The sequence below is a fragment of the Microcaecilia unicolor genome, chromosome 4 (genome assembly GCF_901765095.1).
Source record: "Microcaecilia unicolor chromosome 4, aMicUni1.1, whole genome shotgun sequence".
NCBI lineage: Eukaryota > Metazoa > Chordata > Amphibia > Gymnophiona > Siphonopidae > Microcaecilia > Microcaecilia unicolor.
Genome location: NC_044034.1, coordinates 99,206,293 through 99,228,175, shown reverse-complemented (window position 1 = coordinate 99,228,175; position 21,883 = coordinate 99,206,293). Strand labels below are relative to the sequence as shown.

The 21,883-nt window shown below is 43.4% G+C and overlaps 1 protein-coding gene across 5 annotated transcripts in view; it reads right to left on the bottom strand.

Moving 5' to 3' along the window:
* Positions 1 to 21,883, bottom strand: part of ENOX1 (ecto-NOX disulfide-thiol exchanger 1) — a 661,896-nt gene that overhangs the window by 308,515 nt on the left and 331,498 nt on the right. The gene's annotated exons all lie outside the window — the stretch shown is intronic.

Here is a 21,883-nt window from a genome sequence, read left to right as displayed (position 1 = left end):
TTTTATCAAGCAAAATATGAGTTGTGGCATAAATTGTCTTCATCAGAAATCAGAGAGATCACGTTATTTCAATTGTTACTTTACATTCTGAATCACATCTGCCTTTGATTGATAGCAGGACTTCAAATTGTTCATGTACACCTAACTCTATTGCACCAGGAAGCAACTTTAAAACTGCAGCCATCTTCTTATGTCAATAAGATGCTGGCTTCGGGGCAGTGAGTTTTCTGCTCCCCAGGTCAGCTGAGCTGAAGATGCTGGGAAGGCCACAAGGCCTATCTAGTTTACCCATTTTTTTTTTTACCTAATGCAATAGCACAGATTCTTTCAGAATCTCTGGCTTTACTTTGCTTGACCACTACTACCAAGGACCTGTTTGTCCCATTCATTCTTGGATGTTACAATGCTATTGTTCCTTCCACCTCAGCTTGGAAGCTGTTCCATGAGTCCCTCGCTTTCTGTGAAGAAACATTCACATAGTCCTAAAGCTACCTACTTCTTAACTTCACATCCTGAGTCTATGTTCTACAACTTTCCTTCTATCCAAAAATATTAAGACTCTCGGATTTGGGGTGTTTGAATATTTCCATGTTTCCATAGGAGCCAACTTTTTAAATGATTGGAGGTGCAAAACCCAATGGAAATTGCCCTCCCTGGACACAGTCAAGAAGTTTGCTCAATATTGTGGGAGCACCCACAGAGCTGGCTGCTATGCATTATCTTTCAGGGCCCTAGGACCACCATGAAATTTTGATAATTAAACTCAACTGAGTCAATATTGAAAGGGACTTGAATGTTATCTCAAAAAGGTAATTTATTCCACAACTGTGGGACAATAACTGAAAATGCTCTGGTCCATCAACACTCTTTACGCATAATAGTCCTTGAGGAAATTATTAGCAAGCGTCACGCATGATCAGTTTCAATAAAACAAGCGTGCACGGTGTGACTGAGAAGAGCAGGGTAGGCAATGCGCGAGACCAGTGTGGGACAAATGCTTCAGCTGGCGGGGGTTGGGGACCCCCGCCAGCCAAACCAGGGACCCCAGAGCCAATTTGGGGGGGGGCAAGGCACCTGTGGCCCCCTGTAGCTAAGCCACTGCGTTAAATGCTAAGAAGCCGGGGGAAAGGGGGGCGAACAGGGGGGAAGGGAAAAGGGGGGGGGGGACTAGGGGAGGGTGAAGAGGGGGAAGGAGGGAGGGGGAGGGGGGAAAGTTTAAAAAAACATTTTGATGCTGGTTTGTTGACCTATTAAGCACCAAGTGCAATTGTACCAATGAATATTCTTATATTGTATTGTTTGCTATGTTGTGTTTATTTCATCAATAAAAATGTTGAAAGATAAATGCTCAGAAGCCCATTTTATACCTATGGGCCTCTTAGCATTTAGCACACACTAATTGTTAGCATTGGTAAATCAACCAGTGCTTAGTTAAAGGACCCCTTATACATCTATCTGTGTCTATATATTAAGGTGGCAGTTCTATAAAAAGGCACTAACATTTACACATGCATTATATGCATAAATACTAGCTTGGACATGATGTCTGGAAAAACAGGACCCCCAACATTTTTCCAATTAACCCATAACTAAATGTACCATTATTAAAAATGTATTACTATTACTGGCAGGTGTTACTGTAAGATGCTGTAAAAATTAGCTAATCCCTGTTTTTATAATGATGTCATTCAAGAAGTGACCATTAAGCTCCATTTCAGCAAAAATGGCATTTAGCAAAGCAGATAAAGTTGCGATAAAATTTTTGCAACAAAATAAGGCATACGGCGCAAAGCGTTTGCTAAAGGACTTTCCTAATAAAGGTTGGACCAATGTATTGTCAAAAGTCATTCTAAGGGGGGTCTTTTACTAAGCCACGGTAGCGTTTTTAGCTTGCAGTAGAAATCAGGTGTCAGTAAATGCCAAGACACCCATAGGAATATAATGTGTGTCTCGGTGTTTATCGCCAGCTGATTTGTCTTAGTAAAAGACCCCCTAAATGTTTAAACCATTGCAAAGTATTTTGAAAATACGTAAGGGGTCCCGTTTTTTCCCCAGACACCATGTACATGCGCATGTATGCACATAGATGACGAATTATCTCCTAAGTGCTATTCTGTAAATACTCATGTATCTTGCATAGTAAGAGGGCATACACATGGACGTAGCCTAGGCAAGACTCACACTTATGCACGCACCTTACAGAATACTATAAAGTACACACATATCCCCAGCATTTAGACGCCTGCAATCACACCAGCTTTATGGATGGAGTAAGTGCTCATGCCTAAATGTTGTACCTACGTCCCTTTAAAAAAAACAGGCTCCTACCAGGCATCCTGTTGTAGAACTGGCCTTTCAGGACCAGATTCTATAAATTGCGTTCAAAAATGGGCGCCCAAAAAGATCGGTGCTAAGATCAATTCTATGAAGAGCACGTGCCCTTTATAGAATCACCATTTAGGGCCAGATCCTATATTTATGGTGCCCGAAAACTCTACGCGGAATAAATTTCCGTCTAAGCATATTCTGTAAGTGGCACCTAGATGTAGGCGTAGTACAAAGAATACACTTAGTTGATATCACAGCGCTTAAAACTACACACATCCATTTACACCAAGAGAAATGTGGCATAAATACCGGCACACAGATTTAGGCGCAGAGGAGAATATTCTATAACAGTGCATGTAAATTTTGGAATGCCCACAAAACACCCATTTCCCCGCCCATAACCATGCCCCTTTTTGGCTGCGCACATTAGAATTTAGGTGCTCTGTGTTACAGAATATGCTTAGCGAGTTGAGAGTATAAATTCTAATTATTGCCAATTAATGCTCATTATTGTTTGTTAAGCTAAGCTACTCCTGTTATCAATGCTGATTAACTTGTTAAGCCAATTAAGTCACGTGCATCGTTATAGAAGACACTTGGATTTTGGCATGGAACACTAGGCGCAATATACAGAATCCGGGGGTTAGCGCCAATTCTCATGCCGAATCTTTAAGTACAAAACTTATGCCTGCTGAAAACTGATGTAAATGCTGGTGGCCAAGTTGGGTGTGCTGACCCAGCACTCTATAACTATGCATGCAATTTTTTTGGAACACCCCTGACACACATATGCCACTCCCATGGCCACACCCCCTTTTGACAAACATGCTATGGGAGTTAGGTGCACTGCCTTATAGAATAGCGTGCAGCCAGATGAGCAAATAAATTCTAATGGGTGCCAATTAACTTCAATAATTGGTTGTTAGCACCCAACTACTGACGGTTCTGAGCTCATTATTCCATTAATTTTCACACACAACTCGGTAGCGCATGCAAATCTGGGCAATCTGGGGGCTCAGTATCTATGTGATGTTGAGAAAACAGCTAGAGTTTTTCATTCCTGGAGTACAGAACACAGAAACTGCCTCAAGAAATGGCAAATGGAGGCTCCTTTAGTTTCTCATATGTTGGAAAATAGTACTCTTTTGAAGTGCTCAGACAATGAGCCATCAAATATGTTAAAACCATCTATATGAGAAGGGGACCGTGTAGATCAACTGTCCCACCTGGAGCAGAGACGGATGTTTCATTTAAAATCACTGGAACATTTAAAATTTGGATACAGTTTTTACGAATGAATCTCTTTTCAGGCTGGATACTTCATCTTTCTTTTGCCACCAATTATGAACTAAACTTAACTTACATATATTGGATGAATTTGACATGCTGGAACTGCTTTGTGTGACTGGTTAATTCAAGTGAACTTTTTCTATATGAAGTGCGGTAGTTGTTTCTTTGCTCAGACTATAGACGGCTGTCATAATGTTAATGTTTAGAAACTAGATTTAATATTATTTGACATGATGAATTCTGATTTGCTGCTTTTTATTGATTCTAACATCCCTGTTTTATATCCATATATTGACATTATCTCTGAAGAAGCTAGCAATGCTAGATGTGCCTGGATTTGTATGCACTGATTCTCTGAAAAAAAGAACTGTTTTCTTTTGGGGGGGGGGGGGGTTAAGATAAGTTCAAATAATTTTGAGTGTACTTTTACTACAAATTTTAATTAAACGGATGGAAATTTTTCAGGTGCTCTAGAGTATATATATTTAGGTCCATAATCTCACTTTATGATCCCATGTATATAGTTTGGCTTGTGCATAACAAAGTTACATGACCTCTAATGATACTGAACAGGAGATTTCAGCTTTGTAGGCAAAGAGAAGAAAAGGTGGTCAGTGGGAAGTTTATGCATTTCTCTTAACTTAAAGATTTCTAAGAATGTACTGCAGTTATTAAGACCCTGAAGGTAACTGGCTACACACCTTACACACTGTTTCCAACCACAGAAATACTGACAATAAGGACCACTGGGTCCACACAGGGCCCGATGCACAAAGCTTACTGTGCTTGCAACGTTTGCTTTAGACTGGTTGTGCCAATCTAAAGCAAACATTATTTAGCATTTAATGTACAAAGGAGTTCTGCGCGGCTTTAAAAAGGATAATGGTAGTTCCCTGCATTCAAGCACCAAGTCGTGAATGACTTAAAGGGGCTGCCACTTGCATGACAGTTTCTTGGCAGACTAGTAGAATTGCCTTCCCCAGTCATCTTTACACCCCTCCCACCCCCCCATCTTTACCAGCTGAAATTGGATGGATGGCTGAGTTGGCCAGCTACCTGACAGAATCTCAGGGTGGGATTTAAACTCAGGTCCGGTAGGCAAGTGTATCATTCACTATACAACAAGGCCACCCTAGAATACAATAAAATACCCAAGTAAAGGCACATAAGTACATAAGTATTGCCATACTGAGACAGATCGAAGGTCCATCAAGCCCAGCATCCTGTTTCCAACAGTGGCCAATCCAGGTCACAAGTACCTGGCAAGATCCCAAAACAGTGCAATACATTTTATGCTGCTTATCCTAGAAATAAGCAGTGGATTTTCACCAAGTCCATTTTAATCATGGTCTATGGACTCTTTAGGAAGCCATCCAAACCTTTTTTTAAACCCCACTAAGCTAACTGCTTCCCTACCTCCCTCCCCCATGGTGTCCAGCATCACCCTCTTTCCTTATATCTCCCCTTCCTTCATGGTGTCCAGCATTCGTTTCTTTCCCTATTCCTCTCCAGTAGTGTCCAGTATCTCCCTCTCCTCCCTCCAAGTTGTTCAATGGCTTCCTTTCCCTGTCTCACCACCTCCGATATGGCACCATCATGCCAGTCAGTTTGCCACCACAACCTTCGTTATACCTGGTGTGGGACCTTGAGCTTCTGTGCATACTGAAGACCCACAGGATCCCGCCTCTTCTGAAAACCTGGAGGGGATGGGAATCATTGGGCCTTGGGCATGTGCCAATGCCCAAGGCCCCACATCAGGCATGATGAGTGTTGTGATAGCAAGCTGACTGACATGCCGGCACTGTAGCGAAGGGTTAAGAAGGAAATGGAAGCCACTGAACACCTTGGGGAAAGGATGGGGAGGTGCTGAACACAGACACACTGATTACCACAACGGTGCCACCCCTCAAATTGTGCTGCCCCTGGCAGATGCTTAGTTTGTCTGGTGGTTGGGCTGGCCCTGCTTCTGCCTTACAGATATTCTGTGCTGAGACGCAACTTTTCAATATCAGTATAATGAGCAGCTGTAAATGTACTACAGCATGGACTCCCAGACCAAGTCAATTTCAGATGGCTATTGAATCTCCCTGATTTGTCTTAACCATGGGGAGTCTATTTATCAACCCCAGATGTAGGTTAATGAATGTTATTAGTGTATAGATTCCATCAGAAATAATGGGTGCTGCAGTAAATGTGTGTTTTACCATAAGTTTTAGTTTGATAAATAGACCCATATGTTCATAATCAAATGATGAAACAGAAAATGTATTTATTTGCCATTTACGTGTGGATGTCATTCCCATTGCTAAATCCCAGAATTTCCACATGGAATTGTAAATAAAGCTTCTACATGGAATTGTAAATAAAGCTTCTACAATAAGCCCCCCCCCCCCCCCCAACATCTACTATCTAATTGATTCTAGCTCACAAGGGAAATTCTAGATGTTTGTTTTTAAAACAGAGAACCATTATCTTGCTAAGATCTGTCATTCTGTTATCAATGAGATGTTATATCACACGTTATATATTCATTTATATTTTAATATAGGGGGAAAAGCTATCAAGATGTGTATTTATACCTTGGAACACAGTTCTTCATGCTATGGACAATGTATATATATGTGTGTTTTGACTGTGTCATTTTTATCTTTTAGGTACAAAAATAGTATGGGATTTGCATTACAAGACGTATGAGGAGAGACTTGATGACCTGAACATGTATACCCTGGAGGAAAGGAGAAACAAGGGTGATATGATACAGACGTTCAAATATTTGAAAGGTATTAATCTGCAAATGAACCTTTTCTGGAGATGGGAAGGCGGTAGAACTAGAGGACATGAAATGAGATTGAAGGGGGGCAGCAGACTCAAGAAAAATGTCAGGAAGTATTTTTTCACAGAGAGAGGGGTGGATACTTGGAATGCCCTCCCGAAGGTGGTGGAGATGAAAACGGTAATGGAATTTAAAAATGCGTGGGATAAACATAAGGGAATCCTGTTCAGAAGGAATGAATGCTCAGAAGCTTAGCAGAGATTGGGTGGCAGCACTGGTGGTGGAAGACGGGGCCATTGGTTGGGAGGTAGGGATAGTGCTGGGCAGACTTCTACGGTCTGTGCCCTGAAAATGGAAGATACAAATCAAGGTCAGGTTAACACATAAAGTAGCACATATGAGTTTATCTTGTTGGGCAGACTGGATGGACCATACAGGTCTTTCTCTGCCGTCCCTCTCCCAAACACAGACACAGTAAACCCTCCTCCAAGCCCCCTCCACCCTCCCAGAACTACCTGATGCCAATAATCCCTGATGTCTAGTGGTGTAGGCAGGAGCAATGCCCAGACACCCCTGCCCCCAACTGCACCTAAAATGGTATCAGTGACCCCTAAAAGTGTATGTTGGTGCTGGTGAGGATAGGAGCAACTGGGAATCACTCCTGTCCAGGCCAGTAAACACCAGAGATTTTTGAAGTTAGGTTGGGGAGGGGGCCTTTGGGAGGGTGGAGAGGCTTATAGGGGAATTATTGCCATTGTTGGGGCGTCTGTGTTTGTGGAAGGGGCACTTCAGGAGAGGAATTAATCAGTAAAAGGGTTTCTGCAGGTGGAGGGGGTCAGGTTTGCACGCCACTATGGGGGGGGGGGAGTTGATTTGGGGGAGCACTGGAGGGGCTTATGGTTTAATTTCAGGATGCCAGCTCCTTTAAGAGACAACCTGAGAGAATCATGCTGTAGCTTGGCAGCTCGATGCTCCTGGGTAAGTGGAATAATGCAGCTTGTGAGGTGGGTCACATGCAGCATTATTCATTTACCATGACTGTCACTAACATAAGATATAGCGGGTTGCTGACTCCTGTGGTAAATCAAAGTACAGTAAAAGCCTACCTTTTAATGCACCTTTATAACTTCCCTTCTTAATAAGTGTTTGCTATTTGTAAACCACTTTGGGTGACCCTTCTGGATGAAGAAGGCAGTCTATAAATATTTTTAAATAAATACATTTTTAAAAAGGCCTCTGTTTAAACGTGGATGTCAGTAATATCTAGAAATTGCAAAGACGCATGGTTTGGGCATGGCCTGGGAAGGTCAAAAACTTACATGTTCCCAATAAAGGGGCATGTAGGACCTATGGAGGGGCATAATCGAATGGGGTGCCCAAGTTTTCCTGAGGGCGTCCTCGCAGGACGTCCCTGCGAAGTGGCAGGGAAACCCGTATTATCGAAACAAGATGAGCGACCATCTTTCGTTTCGATAATACGGTCGGGGACGCCCTGATCTCCACATTTAGGTCGACCTTAGAGATGGTCGTCCCCGACTTTCAGCGATAATGGAAACCGAGGATGCCCATCTCAGAAACGACCAAATGCAAGCCCTTTGGTCGTGGGAGGAGCCAGCATTCGTAGTGCACTGGTCCCCCTGAAATGCCAGGATACCAACCGGGCACCCTAGGGGGCACTGCAGTGGACTTCAGAAAAAGCTCCCAGGTGCATAGCTCCCTTAACTTGTGTGCTGAGCCCCCTAACCCCCCCCCCCCCAAAACCCACTCCCACAACTGTACACCACTACCATAGCCCTTAGGGATGAAGGGGGGCACCTACATGTGGGTACAGTGGGTTTGTGGTGGGTTTTGAAGGGCTCACATTTACCACTACAAGTGTAACAGGTAAGGGGGGGATGGGCCTGGGTCCGCTTGCCTGAAGTGCACTGCAGTACCCACTAAAACTGCTCCAGGGACCTGCATACTGCTGTCATGGAGCTGGGTATGATATTTGAGGCTGGCAAAAAATATTTTTAAAGTTTTTTTTAGGGTGGGAGGGGGTTAGTGACCACTGGGGGAGTAAGGGGAGGTCATCTGGTCAGTTCGGGCACCTTTTTGAGGCTTTGTCACAAGAAGAAATGGACCAAGTAAAGTCGGCCAAGTGCTTGTCAGGGACGCCCTTCTTTTTTCCATTATCAGCCGAGGACAGCCATGTGTTAAGCACGCCCCAGTCCCGCCTTCGCTAAGCTTCCAACACGCCCCCGGGAACTTTGGTCGTCCCCGCGATGGAAAGCAGTTGAGGGCGCCCAAAATTGGCTTTTGATTATGCCGATTTGAGCGACCCTGGGAGAAGGACGCCTATCTCCTGATTTATGTCGAAAGATGGGCGCCCTTCTCTTTCAAAAATGAGCCCAAAAGTGTTCATTTTAGCCAGATATAATTTGTTTTTTATATGTACAGAAGGGATTAGTGGTTCCTATAACTAAGCTGCAGTAAGCGCTAGCATGCACTTACTGCAACTTAAAAGATTTTACCGCAATACATACTAAGGCATCCTACGGTAAAAGCCCAATGCGCTTGCACAAACTATGCACTAAAAAATGTTTACTTTTCTCGGAGAGGGCGGGTCTGTTGAGCAGAGAGTGGGAATAACAGTGTACATCAATTAGTGCAGCCACATTAACACACACCTGATTAGCGTGGGATTAGTGCGTGAGCCCTTAATGCCTACAAAATAGCTGGCAATAAGGGCTCACACGCTAATCTTTGGTGATGGCCACACACTAATGGCAACATTAGCACATGGTCAATTCAGAAAATGGAAAATCTGCCATTTTCCGGCTGCAGTAAGAACGACCTTAGTGCTTGGGAAAAACCTGAATAAGAGCACACTAAGGCCACTCTGTACCGCAACTTAGTAAAGGGACTCCTAAGGAAGGTACCCTCCTTAATCTCAATAGTTTATTTCCCCCTGCAAATTAAAATAAAGATTGTGACCTCTGTATTTAAATTAGCCGCATTGATTAAAGAACAAGTCACTTGGAGAGTTTATCACTGCCTTCTGGTTTTGTTAACTGCAAAATTCCACCGGTTTCCTTGGCTGTCCTGTAGAGAGTGCAATTCAGAGTCTACTGCCCGGGCTCAGAACTCCGGCTATGCCCCAGGGAAGCAAGCTAAGCAGGAACCACCCAGGTCCCAGTTGGAAGGGAGACCAGGCGTGACAGCACAAAATCATTTTTCAGCGCACCTGTAAAAAATACCTTTTTAAAATTTTTGCCGAAAATGGACGTGCAGCAAAATGAAAATTGCCGTGCGTCCATTTTGGGTCCAAAACCTTACTGCCAGCCATTGACCTAGCGGTAAAGCCTCATGCGGTAATGGGGTGGTAATGATCTACGCATGTCAAATGTCATTTGGCAGGCGACCAATATGCGCGTCTGAAAATAAAAATTATTTTTGGGCCGCACGTATCGGTCGCACGCCAAAAATGAAATTACCACAAGAGCCATGCGGTAGCCAAGCGGTAACTCCATTTTGGGTTGCTTTGGGTGCACATAGACGCTTATGCGGCTTAGTAAAAGGGCCCCTTAGATCTTTACATTTATTCTACAGCTGAACACTGTTGTTTTTCCTCTCTTATAAATGGCAGGCTCCTGCAAATCCTGACTGAGGCATAGACGCATAAGACTTAACGAGCCATCAACATTTTATTTTATTTATTTGCATTTGTATCCCACGTTTTCCCACCTATTTGCAGGCTCAATGTGGCTTACATAGTTTTGTTATGACATTGTTATTACAGGGTGTCAGATACAATTAATAATGTGCATAGATTAAGTAAGGGGAGAAAGAAAGGAAAGTATTAAGCGGGTAAATGTAGAGGTGGACTTTCATAATTGGGTGGGTTAGTGAAGTGGATTAGTAGGGCTGTAGGTTCTCTTTGTAGGCTTTATTTTTATACTGGTTCTAGCCGGTTTAGGGAGCACGGAGTTCAGAAAGACATGCACAAATGGGTTCTGTGTGCTCTTTTCCTGTCATATTAGCAGCTAACGAGAATTGCATGCAAAGTTATTATAATGAGCTAATTACTACTGAAGTGTACATTCCAAGTGATGCACAGCTGTTTTCCTAACAATGCACAGAAATGACCGCCTACCTTTAGGATGAACGTTTTACAGGTGGTCAGGAGCTGTCGGTACTGCTGTTTCCTTCCCATTACCACTGAAATTCTACCTTCAGCTGCAGTTGCTGATGGTTGAGGAAAGCTGCGGCATTTCTAAAGCCCCCCCCCCCCCCCCCCCCACCTGTTCACCAAGATTGCAGGCACGCAGCCCTTCACTCTCCTTTGCTTCCCTCCCTGGCGACTCCTTGGATATACTGCTGCTCAAGATCAGATCGGATAGGTCTGACTGCATGCCCAGGAAAGCGAGTGCTGCTTACACTGGAGGAGACAACTATGGCGATGATTTAAAAAAAAGTTTGAAAACAACAAAAAAAAGCTACACACTGCTTTCATACACCCAGAAGACATCTGTAACATGAGCAGAGCAACTACGCTCAGCAATTGGCTCTTCTGCGCATGCTTAGGTAACCGATTGGCTTCCCCCTTCATTAGCAGCTGATTTACATCCCGTTTCATTTGAGCAACATTTGCTATTTCCAACTTGGTAATTTTTACCAAGGTGGAAATAGTGATCGGTGCTTTACCGGAACTTTGGTGCATCTGCCCCTGAGGGGGGAATATCAAAGCTTACCGTGATTGCAACATTTGATTTAGACTGGTTGAGGCCAGTCCAGCGCGTATATTTTTCAACATCTAACGCACAAAGAGGTTCTGCATTGCTTTTACAGTTCACAGTAGCAGCTACTGATAATCCTATGCAAATGTATTACAACAAGCTCATTAGTATTAAAATGAGCATTCCATGCAATGCACCTTTAACATTCAAAACGTTCTGACAGGTCTGGAGTTGTCATTGCATGAGAGCGACTTCTCAGTAGAGCAGACCGCTAAATAGTATCTGCACAAGTGTTAAATGTGCCATGTGCGTGTATTATATGTGTATGTTCCACATGTAACAAAACTGTTAAAAAGTTGTCATGGAACAAAAAAAAAAAGAAACTCCATGTGACATCACATCAGTGGACACATACCTATGACGCGGTTTGTCACCTCTTTTCCCTGGGCATATATATAACCAGTGCTTTTTTTGTAGAAAAAAAGGTGCCGGTACTCATTATGGGCGGGGTCACCACACATGGCTCCACCCCTATCATAGCCACACCCACATTAACCACACCCCCTATACCAGCCATGGCGCATATAAACAGACATCATTGAAAATATTATAGTACTATAGGAGAAAAAAATAAAGTGATTTTTTCATTATAAATAATCTCTGTAAGCTCTTACAGCTCCAGTATACCCAGTGCAAAATAAGACAGCCAATGTAATTCTCAAATTGGACATAATTACAAACACTAAAATGAAAATAAATGATTTTTTTCTACCTTTGTTGTCTGGTGACTGTTTTCTTTCCATATTGGTCCCAGTCTGTGATTCTGCTTTCTTTTCTTTTCGCTTAACTCTTCTGTGCCATTTGTCATTTTTGTCTCCTTTTCTTTGCTTTCTTCAATATTTTTCAGGCTCTCTCTCTGTCCAGATTTAATTCATTCTTACTATCCATTCTTTAATTTCCTTCATCTACCTGTGGCTTTTCATCTTTTCCTCACCCTTGTTCTCCCCATGCCCCTTCCTCTTATTCTCCAGTCTTTCTCTATTCCCCTTTTCCATCCAGCAGCTCTGCTTTCTCTCCCCATCCTTCCAGTGTCTCCCCTATTTCTTTCTGCATTCTTCCATCCAGCATCTTCCCCCTCTCTCTCCCCATCCTTCCATCTGTTTCCCTCTCTCTTTCCCCAATCCTTCCATCTGTTTTTCCCTCTCTCCCCAATCCTTCCATCTGTTTTTCCCTCTCTCTCCCCATCCTTCCATCTGTTTTTCCCTCTCTCTCCCCATCCTTCCCTCTGTTGTTTTCCCTTTCTCTCTCTCCCCAATCCTTCCCTGTTTTCCCTCTCTCTTTCCCCAATCCTTCCATCTGTTTTTCCCTCTCTCCCCAATCCTTCCATCTGTTTTTCCCTCTCTCTCCCCATCCTTCCGTTTTTCCCTCTCTCTCCCCATCCTTCCCTCTGTTGTTTTCCCTTTCTCTCTCTCCCCAATCCTTCCCTGTTTTCCCCTCTCTCTCTATCCCCATCCTTCCATCTGTTTTCCCCTCTCTCCCCAATCCTTCCCTGTTGTTTTCCCTCTTTCTCTCTCTCTCCCCAATCCTTCCCTCTGTTGTTTTCCCTCTCTCTCTCTCCCCAATCCTTCCCTCTGTTGTTTTCCCTCTTTCTCTCTCTCCCCAATCCTTCACTCTGTTGTTTCCCTCTCTCTCCCAATCCTTCCCTCTGTGTTTTCCCTCTTTCCCCAATCCTTCCCTCTGTTGGTTTCCCTCGTTCTCTCTCTCCCCAATTCTTCCCTCTGTTGTTTTCCCTCTCTCTCCCCAATCCTTCCCTCTGTTGGTTTCCCTCTCTCTCCCCAATCCTTCCCTCTGTTGTTTTCCCTCTTTCCCCAATCCTTCCCTCTGTTGGTTCCCTCTTCTCTCTCTCCCCAATTCTCCCTCTGTTGGTTTTCCCTCTCTCTCCCCAATCCTTCCTCTGTTGGTTTCCCTCCTTTCTCTCTCTCCCAATTCTTCCCTCTGTTTGTTTTCCCTCTCTCTCCCCAATCCTTCCCTCTGTTGGTTTCCCTCTTTCCCCAATCCTTCCCTCTGTTGGTTTCCTCTTTCTCTCTCTCCCCAATCCTTCCCTCTGTTGAATTCCCTCTCCCTGCCAAGTTTGGCGCGAACGGCGCGAAGACGCAACGCACGCGGCACCAGCCCCTATTTCCGGCCGCTGCTGCTTCTCCTGTTGTTGAGCAGCAGCGGCCGCTACACAAAGAAAAAGAAGATTAAAAAAAAATGAAACCTGGCTGAAACGCGGCACCCCGGCACTGTAGACAGCCATTAGGCATTGGCTGTTGCCCCGCAACCGCTCCTCCTCTTGCCTTACGTCACTGCCCCTGGAGGAAGACCCCGGAGGAGCGCAGTGACGTAGAGGCAAGAGGAGGAGCGGCTGCGGGGCAACAGCCAATGCCTAATGGCTGTCTACAGTGCCAGGGTGCCGCGTTTCAGCCAGGTTTGAATTTTTTTTTAAATCTTTTTCTTTGTGTAGCGGCCGCTGCTGCTCAACAGGAGAAGCAGCAGCGGCCGGAAATGGGGCTGGCACTGCGTGCGGGACATGGACTCACGGGGCGGGGGGAGCAAAAAAAAAAGGTGCCGGTACGCCGTACCGTTGCGTACCGGCACAAAAAAAGCACTGTATATAACATTGATGCTTAGCGCGACATTGTTCTACACATGTGCTAGGTACTTTCTCTACTGAGCTGCTTGCAGAATTTCCACGCATCTCATTTGCATGCAATTTCATTTGAGCATTGATTGCTGTTTGAAAAATTGGTAAGTTCAAACGCTCATATAGACGCACGCAATATTTAATGATGACATTTGAGCATTAGGCTCTGAATAAGCTTGTGAGCACCTGCATTTCTGCTAAAAATTAGTTATTACACAAGGTGTAGCCCGCAAAACTAGCCTAGCTCCTGGTTAATTTAACACTGCAGCCTAGCAGACAGACCCAGCTGAGTAGCTGTTTGTATATCCATTAGAACTTCCAATACAGTATTCCATATTATTCACTTTGTCATTCATTCTGGCAGCCCCAACATTCATTCTTGAATCACTTTAGACACTTAAACATATGCCACTTCTGCTAAAAATGATGAGGCAGCAGATGCATGACCTACCAGAATGTGTTTAAAGAACTGTGCTCAGAGTTTCAGGGTTTTCACAATAAAAAGCAGATAATATAAAAAGTTAGAATACAGGCAAACCTGTAAACCCAGACTGTCTGGCAGGCTGCAAGTCTAGTGATAATTAGAAGAACTGTCAGAAATGCAGGCATTCAATCAGGATGAACAGGGGACCTGGGTGGGGGGAGGCAGATATTCAGGCAACAGTCATGCTAGTACTGATTGCTATTTAATTTAACTATTTAATTTAACAAGGCATTTATAGCTCACTTCTATCTAAATGGATCTGAAAAGACTTCATAAAAATATTTCCATTTACAGCACTAAATAGACACCTAACAAATAATATACTATCTATTCGCAGCTACTGCCAGTCATATACTATCACTAACAAAGACCCAAATATTTCGAAGTTCATCAGCAAATCATGAATTTAAGCTCTCCATAAGGAGCTAAGATTAGCAATAATCCAATTAACACTTCCCTCTATAACAAGAGAAAGAAGTAACTCTCTAATATCTTAACATAAGAACATGCCACACTGGATCAGACCAATGGTCCATCTAGTCCAATATCCTGCTTCCAAGAGCGGCCAATCCAGATCACAAGTACCTGGCAGAAACCCAATTAGTAGCAACATTCCATGCTACCAATCCCAGGGCAAGCAGTGGTTTCCCCCATGTCTATCTCAATAAAAGACTATGGACTTTTCCTCCAGGAACTTGTCCAAACCTTTTTTAAACCCAGATATGCTAACCGCCATTACCACATCCTCCGGCAATGAGTTCCAGAGCTTAACTATTCTTTGCGTGAAAAAATATTTCCTCCTATTTGTTTTAAAAGTATTTCCATGTAATTTCATTGAGTGTCCTCTGGTCTTTGTACTTTCTGAAAGAGTGAACAATCGATTCACTTTTACCCATTCTATTCCATTCAGAACTTTGTAGACTTGAACAAGACCACGAGGAGCAGCTGTGGAATTTGACTCAAGCACCCCTGGATGTCAAGCCCAGTGCTCTAACCACTAGGCTACTCCTCCAGCTGGAATACACCTGTACAGCGAGGACAGGAATAGCCAGGCAGACGAAAATCAGCCAGTCTTATTCTGCTGTCACCCTTAATGATGCCATGTTATATATTGTGATAGACTGTCTTCTAGCTATTGACCACTGCTCTTCATGAACTCAGACACTGCTTACCCTGATCCTTCAGTGTAGGAAAAGGAGTGACAGGTCGATACTCAAAACTGCTGCGCAGAAACCATACCACTGGTACAGCGCACAAACTTGGCTCGCCAATGCTCAAAGGAAATGATATTAAAATTATATGAACACTGTAAAAGCAAAAGCGGGGGGGGGGGGGGGGGAGGACACATGATTGGCATATACACAGAAGAGTGTCGTGGTAAGCTCAGCTCCTGTGCCAGGCAAACCCAAACGTGACGCACAGATTGACGTCTGATTTCTGCACCTTTAAATATAAGTGTTTTAATTTTTTTTTTTTTTACTTGGAACACATATTTAAATACAGGAAACAGGTGCCAAAGTGTGCTTACACTTTTGGGTTTGCTCTGACTTGCAAACATTCGTTTCTCACTACCAGTGCTTAGGGGCTTGAATGGGCTTCCCTCTGCTTCCAAGTTATATAAAAACCAGCAGAGTTTAAAAAAAGAATCACCAGAAACCCTCTCTTCAAGCACCCTAACTCCTTCTCCCAGCAGTAAGGTGGCTTTGGGAGGGAACAGGAAATGACCTTATTAACATCTACTTGACTACATTAGCATGCTGTTTGCACCAATCTTTAGCGAGCTCATTGTCTCCTGCGCTAGAGCCTCTGAGCATGCTGCATGCACAAACACAGGCGCTAGTCCGGTGCTAATGCCCTCTGGCACCCGCGTCTGGTTCTGAGCATCGGGCGTGAGTGCTTCTGTACAAACAACCCATCTGTACAAACAGCACACTAACTGCATTACAATGAATGGGATTGTATATGCATTATCTCAGGAAATCATTTGCTAGAATGAGCGTTTAAAAGCAGACACTTACCACTTATTTCACACATTATTAGCCTATATTACAATTCAAATATGCTTACAACTGGCACACAAAAGTCTCTTCTGTAAAGTGATCTAAAACATAATAGGCTTAATCAGAGATAAATTAAATTAGCCAGCCATGCATACCACTGTGTATTAGCGCTGCACAGTGTTTAAATACATTTCCTGCTATCAGCTGTGTGAGCAAGACCTGGATGCAAAAAAAACCCTGTGCTGAAGGCCAGTAAATAAAGTTTACAATGGGGAGGTTAAACGGTTGACATTTCCTATTTTTGCTTTCTACAATGAATGCAGGCACCAGGTTAAGTCTCATAAATGATTCAGCTCTATTCCCAGGCAATTAGGCAAAGCCTGGCAGACAGAACTAAGGAATACCTAGATAGCGGATGTGCAGCAGGGTGTTCTGTTTCTGAGGTGAACTTTTTCTGGGCTCATTTTCTGCACTAGTCATAATTTTAGTTACAGTGACATCATTTATAGCTTACTATAACCAACAAGCAGCGGATCTTAGTGGGCAACATAAAAAGAAGTAACTAGACCGATAGATAGTCTAGGAAATAACAATGTAATGACCTATATCAAGTAGTCAATTAAACATTTTATCTATCAAGAACATGTTTATGAAATAAAACTGTTTCTAAAGCCTTTTTAAAGATACCAAAACCTGACGAAGATTGTATTTCAGTTGGGAGGGAAGGCCAAACACTTGCTGCTTGATAGGCAAATAAAGACCTAAAAATCTTTTTGACATAACCCACCTGGGATACGGGAATGATAAAGACAGCGGATTGCGGACATCATAAAATTTATAGGCAGATAACCAGCATATCAGATGACTCATGTTTTAAGGTATCAAACCATTTATAATTTAAAAAAACAAACAGTAAAGTTTAAACAATATTCTGGCTTCACGTTTGATCAAGTCTGAGTAGACAGAAATAACATTTTAGGTGAGTTGGGCTATTAAACATTATGAAGGCCACTCTACAACCCTGCACTTATATTTAGGTACCTAGAGGGGAATTCTGTATAGGTCAACCAATGTTAGACACTGCAATGATCTGAGCTAAGCTAGCATTCTTTACAAGTCATTTAATGTGGAACAGCCTTTGTAGAATACTAGCTTAGCATGCATTTTCGCACCTAACTCTGGGTGTGAGAATTTACGCCTACCAAAGGTTGGTGTAAATGCTCGCACAAAAATTAATGGCAATCAAGCGCGGGAATGACAATGTTCTATAACTTGCACCTAATCCTGAGAATGTCCCTGGCCTGTCCATTCCCCTTTGGAGTTGCCTGCTATGGAAACTGGGAGTGTATGTTATAGAATAATGATTAAGTGCTTCTTAATGCCAATCATTGATTGTTAGCACCAATTAAGCCAATTACTTTGCATGTGGATCTTCAATCTGGGCCAAATTCTATAAATGGCACTCTAAAAATTGGCACTAAAAAACCACGCAGTTAGCGTGATTCTACAAACTACGCCTAAAGCTACATGTAGATTATACAATATGCGCATGTGCTGTTCTTGTGACTAAAATTTAGGTGCACCCATTTATGCCACCTAAAACCAAGCCTAAATACCTGTAGATCGGGTGTATTCCATAACAGTGCACATAGTTTCTAGAAATGCCCACAATGCCATGCCATGGCCAACACCCCCTTTTTGATTGCATGTATAATATTTATGTGCACTGTGTTATAGAATATGCCTAGAACTTGTGCATGTAAATTCTAATTAAAGCCAATTAGTGCCGCTAATTGGTTAAGTACCAATTATCAGTGCTGATTGGCTTGTTAATCAACTAAGTTGTGCAGTGCCATATATAGAATTGGGGGGGGGGGGGGGTCTGTATGCAAAACTGAGTGCTTAATTGGTGACCATATAGAATTCCCCAGCTAGAGGGCATCTATTCTATAAAGGAAAATAGGCACTCACTTTTCCTTTATAGAATACTAACGTAACCGGATATATATGTGCCTATGCAGTTAGGTGTGAGCACGTATGCCACCCATAGAGCTGGTGTAAATACTTGTACCTATATGCCAGAGATATGCATATAACTAGTCTATAATTAATGCACTTAAATGTGAGTTCTGCCCATACTCTGCCCATGTGTACACTCACCTGTCAAATATGCACTTTGTTAAGCATACACATATTTACAGAATAGCGCTTAAGTGAATTTGCAGCATTTGTGGGTGTATGTGCAACCCTACAAGCATATATGCTGATAGTGTAATTAGAGAATGACATGGGACGGGGAACTGCCAGTAACCGCGGGGATAGGGACGGGGACAGATCCCATGGGGATGGGGTTGGACGGGGACAGAGCCCACAGGGACGGGGACAGGGGACAAACTTTGTCCCTGTGTCATTTTCTACTTTGAAGCCTGTTAATGAACTGGACCTGTTATTTATGTTTAAGTGATGCCTACAAAGAAATTTTGATTTTTTTGGAAAAACAAGCAAACATACTGGCCACAACTAGCAAAATTTGCATGGGAGATCCTGTACATCCTGCTACCAGCACATCTTCTAAGAAGACAACATCTACTCCAGGAAGGACTGTGGAAGACAGGAGAGCTAGATTGAATCCTGAGATTGTTGATGATATCTTATTTATCCACAATTTAAAAAAACATAACAGTGCTTTATAGGGCATATTTTTCCCCTCTAGGGTATATAGAACAGGTTGTATTTTATACCCCTGGACATTATAACAGTGTGAATTAGGATTCCTTGGTGTAGTACAAATAACCTATTGTTGGGAGTTGAAAGGGTTGAGGGTGGTGGTGGGAAGGAGGGTTATTATAGCTGCTCATTGTTATTATTGTTCTCTATTTGTAATTTATATACAACAGTTGCACAGCATATTGTTCCTTTCATATTTTAATAAAAAGATTTAAATATAAAATCATAAGTGTTCGAGGCTTCTGCAGATGAGGACAGACCCCACGGGGACAGGGTGGGGACGGAGACAACCCACAGGGACGGGGCGTGGACGGAGACAAACTTTATCCCTGTGACATTCTCTAATTGTAATCATTTACCCACATATTTGGAACCTGTTTAGCGACTTCTTTAATTATCCCCTATGAGGGTAATTTTACAAACCAGACAATTAGGTACCTACTCAGATCTATTTTACAGACATGTGGAGGGCATTTTCGATATAATGTCTAAATCCGATTTTAGATGTTTTGCTGAAAACATAAAAAAATCAAGTAGAGAACAAGGCCATTTCTGAACCTGAAAAAATCTTTTTGTTTCAAAAATGGCCATTTCCTAGACATTTTTAGACGTTTTGTGCTCCGTGCCTTTTTCTTTTGTGACCATTTTTGAAAAAAAAAAAAAACCCATCCAAGTGAAAAACACACAAAAGCAACCCATTGGGATGTAGGAGGAACCAGCATCCTTAACAGACTGGCCACAGAGACATCCCAGCAGAGCAGTGGGGCACCCTAGAGGGCACAGCAGTAAACTTCACATAAAAGGTGAAGGTACACATCTCACCCTTATACTATATGGAGAGCCCTCCAAAACACACCCAAATAGCCCTTATGCCTGCAGGTGTCAGCTATATGTGGGTACAGTAGGCTTTTGGTGGATTTTGGAGGGTTCACACTTTCCACCACAAGTGTACCAGGTAGAGTGGGATATGGGCTTGAGTCCTCCTTCTGTACAGTGTACTGAACTGACCACTAGGCTACTCCAGGGACCTGCCTGATGCTCTAATAGGAACGGCCATAACATCTGATGCTGTCATAGAGGATAGAATGTACTGTTTCTTTCACATCTTTGGGGGGGGGGGGGAGGAAGAAAGGTGGGGGGGTCATGCCTTAATCCCTCAGTGATGATCTGGCCATTTAGGGTACCTTTTTATAACTTTTTTTTTTTTTTTAATTTCCATGAAGTCTTTATGATTATTAGTACATAAATCTGAAACATATTACAACATGAGTATAGTATTACATGTCACTTGTGCAGAACATAGGTCTCCAGAAGCATAGCACATAAGTAATACAAAGAGTAGTAAGAGTCTCATGCTATACCAAAGAAAACTTTTAACTGTGGTAAAATACCTAGAAAATTATTCAGAATAACCATTTCAGAACTTCAACTTTTTAAATAAATTTTTTTTTTTTTTTTTTTTATGAAATCCCACTTCCGTATCACTCTTGTCACTCAGAACCCCAACCCACCCACCCCTCCCTCCCCCCACCCCCCCCTTCGGGCACCACCGTAACATAGGTCATCAGACAAATTATACATGTAGGAGGAAGGGATCCCAGGTCAAGTGCCATCTACCCATTTGATTGTGCCGTTCCGCTAGGAGTCTCTCCATCTCGCAGATGTGCCTCAATTTTTGAATCCACCTATTAATCGGTGGAGCTATGGGCTGCTTCCAATGAGCAGCAATTGTAACTCTCGCTGCACTTATGGCCTGTCTCAAGAAAGTTTGCTGGGTACGGGACGAGACCTGCAGCTAGGGCAGAAAATAGGAAAAGAGTCGGGCTCCAAGGTATTAGGCTCCCCGTCCACCTCTGCAACCTGCTACGAACCGCTCTCCAGTAGGCCTTAACCTTCCTGCATGTCCACCAAATGTGTCCCGCTGTGCCCCGCACCCCACATCCCCTCCAGCACAGCCCCGTCAATGTGGGATAAATACGCTGAAGACGTTCGGGCGTCAGGGTACCAACGGTACAATACCTTTACCGCATTCTCCTTAAAGGGCACATGAGACGACACCCCCATCACAGCCCGCTCCAATTTTTTCCCACCCTGCCTCCTCCAACTCCATGCCCAGTTCCCTCTGCCAACTCTTCCTGTGAAGTATATATGTCGGGGATTGCCTATTTATAATGTGGTAGAGGCGCGATACCAACCCCACTTGTCTTAGGGGCCTTCACAGATGGTTTCTAGTGCTATTTGTTCCCTGGCCACTACCTCCCGAACTGCCCTTGTCTTAAGAAAAGAGGCTAATTGAAGATAGGCATATTGGTCTGACCCCACTATCGGGAACTTCTCAAGGGCCTCAGTGTACGACAGTAAATGCTCCCATCAAACAGTTGACCCCATGTTCGTAAGCCTCCAGTGTACCATCTTGTGAACACTCCTTTTATCATTCCGGGGTAAAACAATGGGTTGTAAGCTATGGGAGACAGACGAGATAATGTAGTACGTCGATGGGGAGGAAACAGACTGTCACAATTTAGAAGAGTGACATATATAGAAGGACAACGTCCTGCCTCCAAAGATCTATGCGAGCCAGGGATCCACATAAGTGCCTCCAGCGGCCTCTCCACCCAGGGTGTATTGTTCAAGCTGCACCCATTGCCGATCCGGATAGTCCTGAAACCATTCCACTGCCGCGCGTGCCTGAACCGCTCTATAGTACCAAGCCGGTTGGGTACTCCCAACCCTCCTCTCGTTCTATCCTGGTATAGGACCGAGCGTGCCAGACGCGGTCGGTTTCCCGCCCAAATAAAACGCATGATACGGTCCTGTAATGATGATAAGAATTTCCGGGCATTTTGATTGGGAGAGCCTGAAAGAGGTAGAGCAGGC